The sequence below is a fragment of the Schistocerca cancellata genome, chromosome 3 (genome assembly GCF_023864275.1).
Source record: "Schistocerca cancellata isolate TAMUIC-IGC-003103 chromosome 3, iqSchCanc2.1, whole genome shotgun sequence".
NCBI classification, from domain to species: Eukaryota; Metazoa; Arthropoda; class Insecta; order Orthoptera; family Acrididae; genus Schistocerca; species Schistocerca cancellata.
In genome coordinates this window covers 884,636,441-884,648,824 of record NC_064628.1, presented here as the reverse complement: position 1 = coordinate 884,648,824, position 12,384 = coordinate 884,636,441, and positions in this window count along the sequence as shown.

Here is a 12,384-nt window from a genome sequence, read left to right as displayed (position 1 = left end):
TCAGCAAGATAATGACCATTAGTTTGTAAGTACATGTACGTCACATCTACCGATTCCCGTCTCATTCGGATAATTCCTTCACGGTGCGTCCTTTCTTGTCTTAGAGTGTGCAGTGTGGTGCCCACTCTTCAAACCTAGCCTTAGGTGATTGGTTTTCTCTGCAGGCTAACAGAGACAGTATAATACATCGGAAACTTGTTCAGGAGTTCCGCTGATCATGATGTTCTGAAATAATCTGTCATAGATTTATTACCAGCGACCAGACACTCAAGGCTTTTGGCAATGTGCGAAACTTGACGGTCTTACACACGAGACAATTCTGCGCTTTAATGAAATGTTTTTAGTTATAGCGCATTCTCTGCAACAGCTGGAATCGTGTACTAATAGAGAAACTGACAAAGAGCATGTCAGTCATTATGTGCACTCACTCTTAACCATTCATTATTTCTTTTGTATTACTGGAAAAATGTTCTTCTTAATCCTTTCCACTTAACAGTAATCTAGTTGCAGGATTAGAGTATGTTAGCAGTGTGTTCAGTATCTTAGAAGAAATGGCAAAGGGTAGTGACATAGGATGAAAAAATCTGTTTAAAATGGCTCCAGAACTCTCAGAAGTCGAAGTAACATTCACAGAACCAAAGTCTGTGTCCACAATGAAATTTCGAGACAATAGTCCTTCTACCAGACAACGGCCTTGCCACAGTGGATACACTAGTTCCCGTTAGATCACCGAAGTTAAGCGCTGTCGGGTGTGGCCAGCACCTGGATGGGTGACTATCCGGGCCGCCATGCGCTGTTGCCTCTGCTGAGGATGACACGGCGGTCGAATGGTCCCGATGGGCCACTTGTGGCCTGAAGACGGAGGGCTATATAGTCCTTCTAGCAGCTCAGAGGAATATTACAGAAGAAATGTCTCGCATCACAAAAGAAAATAGCTTTAAGGCCGGTTCCAGAATCATCAAAAGTTATTTAGATCCTTTCAGAGCGTAACTCCGAGGAAATGCATATATTTCAGAGATCGAGATATACTGGAATCCGTCAAATTTTATTAACTAATGCTGCCAGAACCTTCGTCTGCAAGTGGAGAACTTTGCTTTTTGGAAACAAAGATGGATTAAAGAAGAATCAAGGGCAAGATCAAAAATCACTTTGTCGGTGTCAGTGACAAGCAATTCAAAAGATTTCTCCCCATATTAGAGCTCTGCACGAAATTCTAGTCACTATTCCTCTTTCGAGAACAACGCCAGAAAGGGCATTTTAGACTTTAAAGGGTTTAAAAACGTACCTGAGAAAGGCTGCAGACGTAAACAGACTAAGTGGTTTTGTTCTGCTCTCTGTGTATCGCAGCATTCCAGTTGATCCAGGGAATGACAGTTCTAAACAGCCATGTAGGCCTACTTGTGAATGAAAAGTGCTAGCAGCTATTCTCTGTTTGATTATTTACTTAATATCAGAAAATATTTGGGCTGAAATTTATCATCATCAGTCTGTCGATTCGTTGGCAGCTCTCTGCTTGCATCTACCAGAAGTTACCTTTTTCATTTGTGCATAACTGAAGACTCGAGCATTACGTTTGTCTTGTTTTAAAAATACCAATTGTCGTCTTGCTCGGGCTGTCTTCCCTTGTAATGTTCCTTCTAGCACATTTGCAAGGAACTGGTTTTGTTGTATTAAATGACCAATCCTCTCATGACCTTAAATGGTTAGCTGTAGTGAGATGATTTATGTGGCACCTTCTCCTTGCTTTCCACATCCTAGTGAGACAACCGGTTTTATTTATTTTATTATCCATCTTTAGGCATTAAAATGCAATTGATGTCTTCATTTGTGTACATATACAGTTTACAGAACTAACAGAAATGGTGTAATATATTGTAGATCATTATTGTCTAATAAGATACAAAAATTTGTGCTTGATGCTGTACAAGGTATTTGCATTATATTTACATGTATAAGTTTAATCTAAGTGAAACTATATTAGTACCGGTACTTAAGATCATCTTTAGCACAGATTATGAACTCTTCTATTGTATAAAAAGCTTTTTCTCTAAGCCATTTCTTTGCGACACTTTTAAACTCATTCAGTGACACATTATGTGCCTCTATTGGCAATATGTTAAATAGTTTTACTCCCATGTACCTGTAACTATCTTGAGTTTTCTTTAGTCTAGCAACTGGGATGTCAATTTGCTGTTTTATACGTGTGTCATGGTGATGGATAGATTGTCGTAGTTTGTGACTGTGTTGGTTTTCTTTTGTGTGTATCAGACAACTTAGTATAAAGAGGGCTGCAACTGTTAGTATTTTTAGATTTTTGAAATATGGTCTACAAGACTCGTTATTTCTGACTCCAAGGATGCATCTGACTGCCTTCTTTTGCCAAATAAAAACTTGTTTTGCTCTGGGTGAGTTTCCCCACAACAAAGGGTCATATGTTAAGTGGTTGTGGAAAAAGGCATAGTGTGCATTGAGTAATAACCTACCACTAACACATGACCTTAGTTTACCTAACAAATACGTCACATGTGCTAACTTAGTACAAATATAATCGGTATGACTCTTCCACATTAATTTTGAGTCAAGATGGATCCCAAGTAGTTTAGCTGAGACACAATCAATCTTATCACTCTTAACATACAAGCTAAAAGAGAATATTTACAGTTTTATCATTGAGTTGGAACCACTTGGTTTCTCTGAGATGAGCCTCGCTTTCCTCATTTAATTTTCCTAAATCTTTCCCTGCTGTAACAAAAGTTGTATCATCTGCATAGAGTGTGGATTTACATAACATGGTGCTGGGCGAGTCATTTACATATATTATAAAAAGTAAAGGTCCAAACACAGAGCCTTGTGGTACATCCTGCATGATATCCAAGACATTTGACCTCATATTGTTAAAATGCACTATTTGTTTTCTGTCGCTCAGATAGGATCTGATCAGAGATAGTTCTGAGCGTCTAATACCATAGAAGTGCATTTTTTCTAGTAGTATCCTGTGACTGACAGAGTCAAATGCCTTGCTGAGGTCCACAAGACTGGCATTAACTGATAATCCTGATTCGAATTATGACAATATATATGAAACAACATCTTCAACTGCTTTTGCCGCTGACAGGCCAGACCTGAAGCCATACTGAGAGTCATTAAGAATATTATTCACAGACAGATGTTGACTGATTGGGAGCTGTCTGCAATATTCCACTACTTTTGATATGATGGATACAAGGGAGATTGGACGGTAATTATTAGGACAAGACTTGTCACCTTTCTTGTGCAGTGGAGTAATGACTGCCATTTTTAAGGATGAAGGGAAACAGCCACTGACAAACATCCGGTTCATAAGAGAACAGAGTGGATATGCTATTACATCTGCTATTTTTTTATTACAAAATTGGACAGACCATAAATGTCTTCTGATTTTGAGTAACTTAATTTTGCTATTGCAGTTTTAATATCTGTTACTTTTACTTCTTTCCATTTAAACACAGGAACCATATCCTCAAAATTTTGTAGAAATGAATTTCTATTATTTGAGATATGGTTGTTGTCACATTTATGGATATGTTCATTTGCAGCTTTGTTATTCATACTGGCAGCATTAATGAAGAAGGTGTTGAAATCATCCGGTGTGATACAAGCATCACATGAATTATTTTTGTTAACATCTTTATTTCTACACAGATGAGTCTTGATAACAGTCCAGGCTGCTTTGCATTTATTTTGGGACTTATTAATATAATCATCATTTGCCTTGCACTTGCTTAACCTTATTTCTGCCTTGTATTTGTTCCTCAAATTTATGTAGTTTGCTTTTTTGGCTTCACCGTTTTTTGATTTGTCATAGGAAATCATTAACAGAGTTCTGAGCCTTTGTAGGTCAGGTATGAACCAGCTATGCACTGATGTGAGACCATGTTTCCTCGTAGTTCCCTTATTTTTTCTCATTACTTTAGGGCAGCAAGTTTTTAATGTATCTGACAAAGCACTAATGAATAATGTAAATGCTTTTTCAATATGATTACTTTCCAGCAGAATGTAATTCCAATTTGTCATCTTTATTTGTGTTCTGTAGTTATCAATGTTCTCTTCATTCAAAAGCCTAATGTATTAAATTTTATTGGAGACAGATGCTGGCTCTTTTGTTATCAATTTTAATCAAATACCTTTATGGTCTGATAAAAAATGAGTATTGAATAGCCCTAGTTCATACCGATTTGTCTCAACATTTGTGATTACATTATCAAGGCAGGCAGACTGTCTCCTTGGGTTTTCATTAATGCAGTGCAGGTCATGTGATCTTAGCATATTCAGAAGATTAAGTTGTTTAGGTGTGTTCTGCCTTATATCTATATTCATGTCACCAAAAATTAAAATCCTATATTTAGGCCACTTATCGAGATGTAGTTTCAGTTTCTGTAAGGCCTGTGCAAATACTTCAACATCATTATCAGGTGTGCGGTATACAGACACGATTATGAGTTTTAACATGGGCAGTAACATTGCAGCTATTTCCAGTACATTTTCTATACAGTAATCATTAACACTAATGGCGCTGTAATCCAAGTCTATACCATTACTAACATATATATAGGCTCCCCCATAGTTGTGTGTTGGTCTACTATGATGGTTTCCACCTTTCTTTGCTTGTATGGTTGCATTACTGACAGGGTTGAACTTAAAAATTGAAAATTGTGTTTTTATACAATGTAGACAGAGCCACTCCATTTATCCCGAAATTATCCAGAATATGCCTATGGTCCTTTATAATAGATGTGTGGTAGGTTATCTAACATCCTCCTTATTTCTGGTTCTGCTGCTGAACATTTAGATAAAGTTGTAGGATACTTCAAATTTCTCATATTCAACTCTCATTCTATCCGGTTTATTTGGGAATACTGTCTGAGTACATCGGAAATCTTAAGCGAATCACTGCTTTTGCGTCTCTGTCATTTCCACAGGCTTTATGATTTTATTCTGAATTGGCTCTTGTGTGTCCTTCTCGTGCCTTTCATTAGCATTTTCATCTCCATCATGTCATCCGTATGCCTTCACCTACAAATCCTTTCTTTACAAATAATTACTTTAAATCTCTGCATGCTGTGATATCTTCACTGTTCTCAACATATCTTTCCAATGGAAAATTTCTTTCTTCTTGTCCATTCTTTTCAAATATCATAACCTTCTCATTTCGATTATTGTCTTAGCACTTTTCTCCATCAAAAAATCAACAACTAACACAAAACCTAAATATAAATCTTACATAACTAAAACACTTTGTTCAAATTCATTCTGTCAATCAAAAATCTTGTCAAAGCTTAACCTTTTTTTGACAGACTTCTGTTACCTACAGCGCTTACTGTATGAACCCTGCCCACTGCAAAAGTTGGCATTGCCTCACTTTAACACAATAACAGTTCATATAATGTGGCAGCTATAGTGCACAATCTGACACGCACTTACAGTGGCCCTTTCACTTGTCTTTTCTGTTACTTCCTTCTTTCGCTACTGCTTCAATATGATCCACACACAGTGAAGTTCTTCAACATCTCAATAGGATAGTGATGAAAGTCTTCCACTTACTGTGATCGGCTATCACTGATTCAAAATCTGTAAATAAGCGTTCTTGCCTATGCTTGTTCACAAAGTGTTTCATCATGTCATCCTTTTGTGAATAATTAATATGAGTTAATACTGATAATTTGACTGGCCATTATACATTTCTTTAGTGTGCATTTCTTCAGTAGCACTTGTTTAAGAATACTGATTCAGATTGCTCATAATTAGTACATATTATGTACACGCTCTTCATTGCACGTAAGTAATGTGGAAACTCATTTCCTTCAGTTCATCGTAGATATGCTGAAATGTATTATACTGCTTTATAAACGCAACTGGATGTCCGCTGCCTGGTGTTTGAAACGATTGGAATTATTGCTGGATTCTGAAACTATATGCATAACCGTACACCACATGCATAACAGATAATCCAAGACACATGTTTTAACTGGAAACTGCCGGCCGGAGTGGCCGAGTGGTTCTAGGCGCTACGGTCTGGACCGCGCTACCGCTACGGTCGCAGCTTCGAATCTTGCCTCGAGCATGGATGTGTGTGATGTCCTTAGGTTAGTTAGGTTTAAGCTGTTCTAAGTTCTAGGGGACTGATGACCACAGCAGTTAAGTCCCATAGTTCTCAGAGCCATTTGAACCATTTAACTGGAAACTACTGTTTACTGCAGTTACAAAACATGATACATCCCTCATTTGTCAACCCACTGCATTATTTATCCGTTACTGGCCGGAAAAATCAACCTATTTACGAAACCACAATTGCTTTCCATTCACTTTTCATCTGATGATGGCTCTCATTTTCCACAGAGTTAAAACAGCGGTACAGTTAGATGACTTTTGTCCTGGACAGTCCAACATCAGATCAACAATTTTCAGCGCCCACTGTGAGCGATAGCAGGTTCCTTTTCTCTCTTTCTCTGCCGATCGTACTTTATTCATTCAACTGCTCAAATTCCAATACCTCAATATTGCTGCTTAACCACCCGCATTTCTCAAGTCTTCACAACCAGAAATTTGAATTCTAAACGAAAATATTCGTTCTACATGTACATGAATAGGCTACTTCAGACCTTGTACCGAAAAACTCGACGTGCTATGCACAGATAATCTGCAGGACATATAACCTGCTCCTGTATAATCAGGAGTTTGCTGTAACTCTCGACCATGAAGCTCGACACAGTGGCTATAAATCCGTGGCACCTCCCTACATACTAAAATTTTGTGAGTCCCACAGTCTGACCTAGCAGGCGACTCTCTCCCCCGCAGTCACACGAAGGTGCTCTCCAAAGCACCAGTGCCATAGTTGTGGACACCTAACTACTAACAGGAATGTCTTTTCTTCAAACTCCACAGTCTGGCTTCTGGATCTTCTGCCTGGAACACCCATCCGCATGCAAGGCAGGCAATTTTTGGCCTTTGCTAAAAGTGAACAGTCGATACAGTATCTGTACAAATGCTCCTTTCGTTTGTGAACCAGATCCTTCGCTTGTCGACTAGTGTGTTCAACGAGGGTCCAAGGACGGCCGCTCGATGACTATTCGAAGAAAAATATCGTGAGACGGCCTTGTGCAGGTAGCTTGCGAGTTCCATAGCTTACCAAGCAGGACCAGTCACAATACAGCGGTTTATGACTCCTTTGCTATGTCTCCTTTTGCTTTCCCGAGTCGTTCCGGAGAGCCTGCTTCCAATTTCCAGTGGCCGCTAATTGCATGTGCAGCAACACATGTAGACTCAATGCCTGTGTTTTGTGCCGTTTTGTGCCAGCGCCGAGCATCTATGTGGACCGCCATGTTCAATTATCACACAGTTTTGGATCTTCCTTCATGCACAATGGCGCCCAGGTACTGTGTCTCCTTTGTTTTTATTTGTCATTTCCCGCAGCCTCTGCTAGGGTCAAACTTTTAGTATTTACTTTTATCTTGCGCAAATCTTTGTGAAGGCTCCCAACTACGAACTTAACACGTGTTTGTTTCTGTAGTGGAACTGATGAATTGAGAACCTCTGCTACGTTTATCGCCCTCAGTTGTGTATAGATCTACACTACTGGCCATTAAAATTGTTACACCAAGAGGAAATGCAGATGATAAACAGGTATTCAGTGGACGAATATATTATACTAGAATTGACATGTGATTACATTTTCACGCAATTTGGGTGCATAGTGCCTGAGAAATCAGTACCCAGAAGAACCACCTCTGGCAATAATAACGGCCTTGATACACCTGGGCATTGAGTCAAACAGAGCTTGGATGGCGTCTACAGGTACAGCTGCCCATGCAGCTCCAACATGATACCACAGTTCATCAAGAGTAGTGACTGGCGTATTGTGATGAGCCAGTTGCTCGGCCAATTCAATTGATGTCAGATCTGGAGAATGTGCTGGCCGGGCGGCAGTCGAACATTTTCTGTATCCAGAAAGGCCCATATAGGACCTGCAACATGCGGTCGTATATTATCCTGATGAAATGTAGGGTTTTGCAGGGATCGAATGAAGGGCAGAGCCACAGGTCATAACACATCTGAAATGTAACGTCCACTGTTCAAAGTGCTGTCAGTGCGAACAAGAGGTGACTGAGACGTGGAACCAATGGCACCCCATACCATCACGCCAGGTGATACGCCAGTATGGCGATGATGAATACACGCTTCCAATGTGCGTTCACCGCGATGTCGCCAAACACGGATGCGACTATCATGATGTTGTAAACAGAACCTGGATTCATCCGAAAAAATGACGTTTTGCCATTCGTGCACCCAGGTTCGTCGTTTAGTACACCATCCCAGGTGCTCCTGTCTGTGATGCAGCGTCAAGGGTAGCCGCAGCCACGGTCTCCGAGCTGATAGTCCATACTGCTGCAAACGTCGTCGAACTGTTCGTGCAGATGGTTGTTGTCTTTCAAACGTCCCCATTTGTTAACACAAGGATCGAGACGTGGCTGCACGATCCGTTACAGCCATGCGGATAAGGTGCCTGTCATCTTGACTGCTAGTCATACGAGGCCATTGGTATCCAGCACGGCGTTCCGTATTACCCTCCTGAACCCACCGATTCCATATTCTGCAAACACTCATTGGATCCCGAACAACGCGAGCAGCAATGTCGCGATACGATAAACCGCAATCGCGATATGCTACAATCCGACCTTTATCTCAGTCGGAAACGTCGTGGTATGCATTTCTCCTCCTTACACGAGGCACCACAACAACGTTTCACCAGGCAACGCCGGCCAACTGCAGTTTGTGTATGAGGAATCGGTTGGAAACTTTCCTCATGTCAGCACGTTGTAGGTGTCGCCACCGGCGCCAACCTTGTGTGAATGCTCTGAAAAGCTAATCATTTGCATATCAGAGCATCTTCTTCTTGTCGGTTAAATTTCGCGTCTGTAGCGCGTCATATTCGTGGTGTAGCAATCTTAATAGCCAGTAGTGTATTTGTATTTCTTTATTGGTCCTGTAAATCGTGTTTAGGTACATATTTTGCACAAACGATGTAGGACAAGTCAGGTTGGTATAGTATATACAACATCATACACATTGTTATTTTGAAAAGATAAATAATTAAAATTTATTCAATACATGATCATATCTTTCCCTTTATGTTTTTGTTAATTAACATGTAGTAGTTTGTCTATCTGAATAGCTTGTGTTGCCGAAAATTCATTCCCTCACCTTTTTGTTGCTTCACGGAACACGCGTTCCACTGCCTTTTCCTTCCGTTCCCTCTTAATTGCTCTTGCTACGGTACGCAATGTGCAGTGAAACACTTATGGCGCTGACAGTGCTACCACACTGGTGACCCAGACTACAAGCAACCCCCTTCAACTGCCCCCATTCCTCACATGCCCCACAAAGTGCGCCTTCCCCTTGAGGCTACCCTTCATGCACATTTGTGTTGCACCACAAGCTCCATACAGTGTTTAGTCACTGTTTCCACCCCACACCTGCACTCTCATGTGCGCCAAGTGCACTTTTTTTCGCCTCCCCTACCTGATTGAATTCATCCTGCACTTGTGCCCGAGATGCAGCCTACCTTGGGAAGTAGTCCCACTGAGCATAAACCTGAACTGTCATTTGTGGCAGAGAGTGTTTCGTCCAGTCATATGCCTCCACCTAACCTGTCTGAACTGCTGGCACAGGAGGCTAGCTTAAATCAGTTCCTCACCCAGTTTCCAAACTCTTGAGCGCTGCTATGCCTAAGGCAAAGATCATGTCGCCAACCCATCAGCTGAACACTGCTTCTACTCATTTCACCACATTCGACATTGGTGACCCTTGCCTACGGTTTTCTCCACCAAGGCGATCTTCGCTGAATTTGGAATCACGAGTTGGTAAGTTCCAGCCCACTGTTACAGCAGAGGCTCACAACGTCTTCACCAACCCTCTGCAATCTGACAGCTATCGTAAATTAAAAGAGCACCTAATCACACAAATGGCATTATTCCCAATATGAGGACCACCCACATATCTTAGCCAAATCCCATGCCTTGTTGGACAAGCTTTCATTCCACAACTGGAATTCTCACTTGCCTGCCCTCTCATACAGCGTTCTCCACACACGCCCACACAGGCATCGACACAACTGCCATTCTACCAGACCAGGTGTTCGTCCCTCGACTCCGCACTGGTCACATTGCTGCCTGATCCCCTTGGACCCATTACCCGCTTCAGCCTCCTCCATCACCACACCAACAAGTCCCCCAAGTGCCTTGAGGTGCAAGCAGCAGTGGTATTTCCGCACCCTGCACTTCAGGCTGCACACTCAGACCTAGCACAAATGATGGCATGTTTGAGCTATGAGATGGCAAACTAAACCACTGCCCTCACTCATTCGCATCCAGCTTCTTCTACAACCCTCCCCCCCCCCTCATCCTATCCCAGCCCTGCAAGGTACAAGGTGGCTCAGGCGACTATGGCCCCCCTCCCTAACACAGCAACTACTTGTGCATATCCATGCAAGCAGTTTATCTCCCACCCATTGGGTGATCTGGAGGACCTTTGTGGTCCTGAGTTCGGCTGCTGGTATCATGCTTCAGCAGTGACGCTGTCAATTACTGACTGCTGTACTTGTGGCTCTCTAATGCAGTTGGCAACCAATAGTACACACATACAGTTACTCAGCTATGTCCCAGTGCCTGTTTGTGCTTGACTGCCATAACCCCACCTTCCCAATCACCTATCTCATTGACACCAGCTCAGACTTGTCCATCTACCCATTCAAACTCCTACCCTTGCCTGCCCCAACTTCCCCTTGCTCCTCAATGTCACAAAGAGCTCCATGACCACTACCTATAGACCCCACACCAATCGCACTGACCTTGGCCTCAGAGAAGAGTTTCTTTGGACTTTCACTGTGGCCAGTTTCACCAGCCTGATACTCAGTGCAGATTTTATCTATCATTTTACTCTTTTTCCCTGACCTCACAGTCTTGCCTAGTTCACGATGCATCAGGTCTCTTGACCTCCTGCACTTCTTGCCCTGCCACCCACTTACCATTAAACAACTTTCTTACTCTGGACATTTTGCTGATCTCCTTTCCAACTTCATCTCCTCACTCACTTATGCCCCCTCAGCACCCCTGATAGGTGCATTACATCGCACCCAGTTTGGATCTACCAGTTCACTGCCTTTCCCTCCCAGGGGACACCGCCTTATAGTAGGCACCTTCAGTGCCAGGCGGGAGGGTTTGCGTGCTTCCGTGAAGTCGAGAGCTATGCCGGCGGTAGCATAGCTACTGGCAGGGTCTCCCAAGCCGGACTGGTCTCGACAGAGGAGCCAGACAAAGTGTGTCCCACAACATAGGACAGGGAGGGCTCTAGAGGCGTAGTGAAGCCAACTTCCCTAGAGGAGTAAACCTCATACAAATCCTGGTCCTCCAAGTTGGGGGTTGGGCATGGGGCTAATAACCCCATACTGTAAAAAAAAGAATATTATGGAAATTCAACAGAAGCCTCGGAAACTGGATGGAAAGCATGCATCACGACACCGGCAAAGGAAACGGATAAAGGATCTAACAGTAGCATCATGGAATGTGAGGACAATGCTTCAGCCTGGAAAAATGAAAGAAATAGCCAATGAAATTTTAAAATTCAAATATGATATTGTAGGGCTACAGGAAATAAGATGGCAGGGGAATGGGCAGATAGATAAACCTGAGTACTCATTGGTATATAGTGGACCAGAAGAAAGAACAGGCCAACTTGGAGCAGGGTTTATAATAACTAGGGAAGTTAGGAAAAGCCTTCTAGAAATTGAACCCATAAATGAAAGGGTGTGCAGACTTAGACTAAAAGGTAAATTTAGGAATATATCAATCGTTAATGCACATGCACCAACAGAGGGAAAAAGAGGATATAATTAAAGAACAGTTCTACGAAGACTTGGAAAAAGTATACCGTGCAGTACCTAAATATGACCTGATGCTAGTAATAGGAGATTTTAATGCAAAAATAGGGAGGAATGAACATGCATATGGAGTTTCTGGAAAATATTCACTACATGAAGAAAACAATGAGAATGGAGACTTACTATGCCAATTCGCAGCAAGGAATAATATGATTATTAAAAGTACCTGCTTTCCACATAAAAGGATCCATCTGGGTACTTGGAAATCTGCAGCCAATGGAGTAGTCAATCAGATTGACCATATTTTAGTGATTGCACGCCACTCCACGTCAGTTATGGGTGTACGGAGCTGCAGAGGACCAAACTGTGATTCAGACCACTTTTTGATAAAATCAGTCTTTAGAGAGAAACGGTCACTAACAAATGGCAACAGAATGGGAAAGATGATGAAATGGAATACAAACAAACTGAAC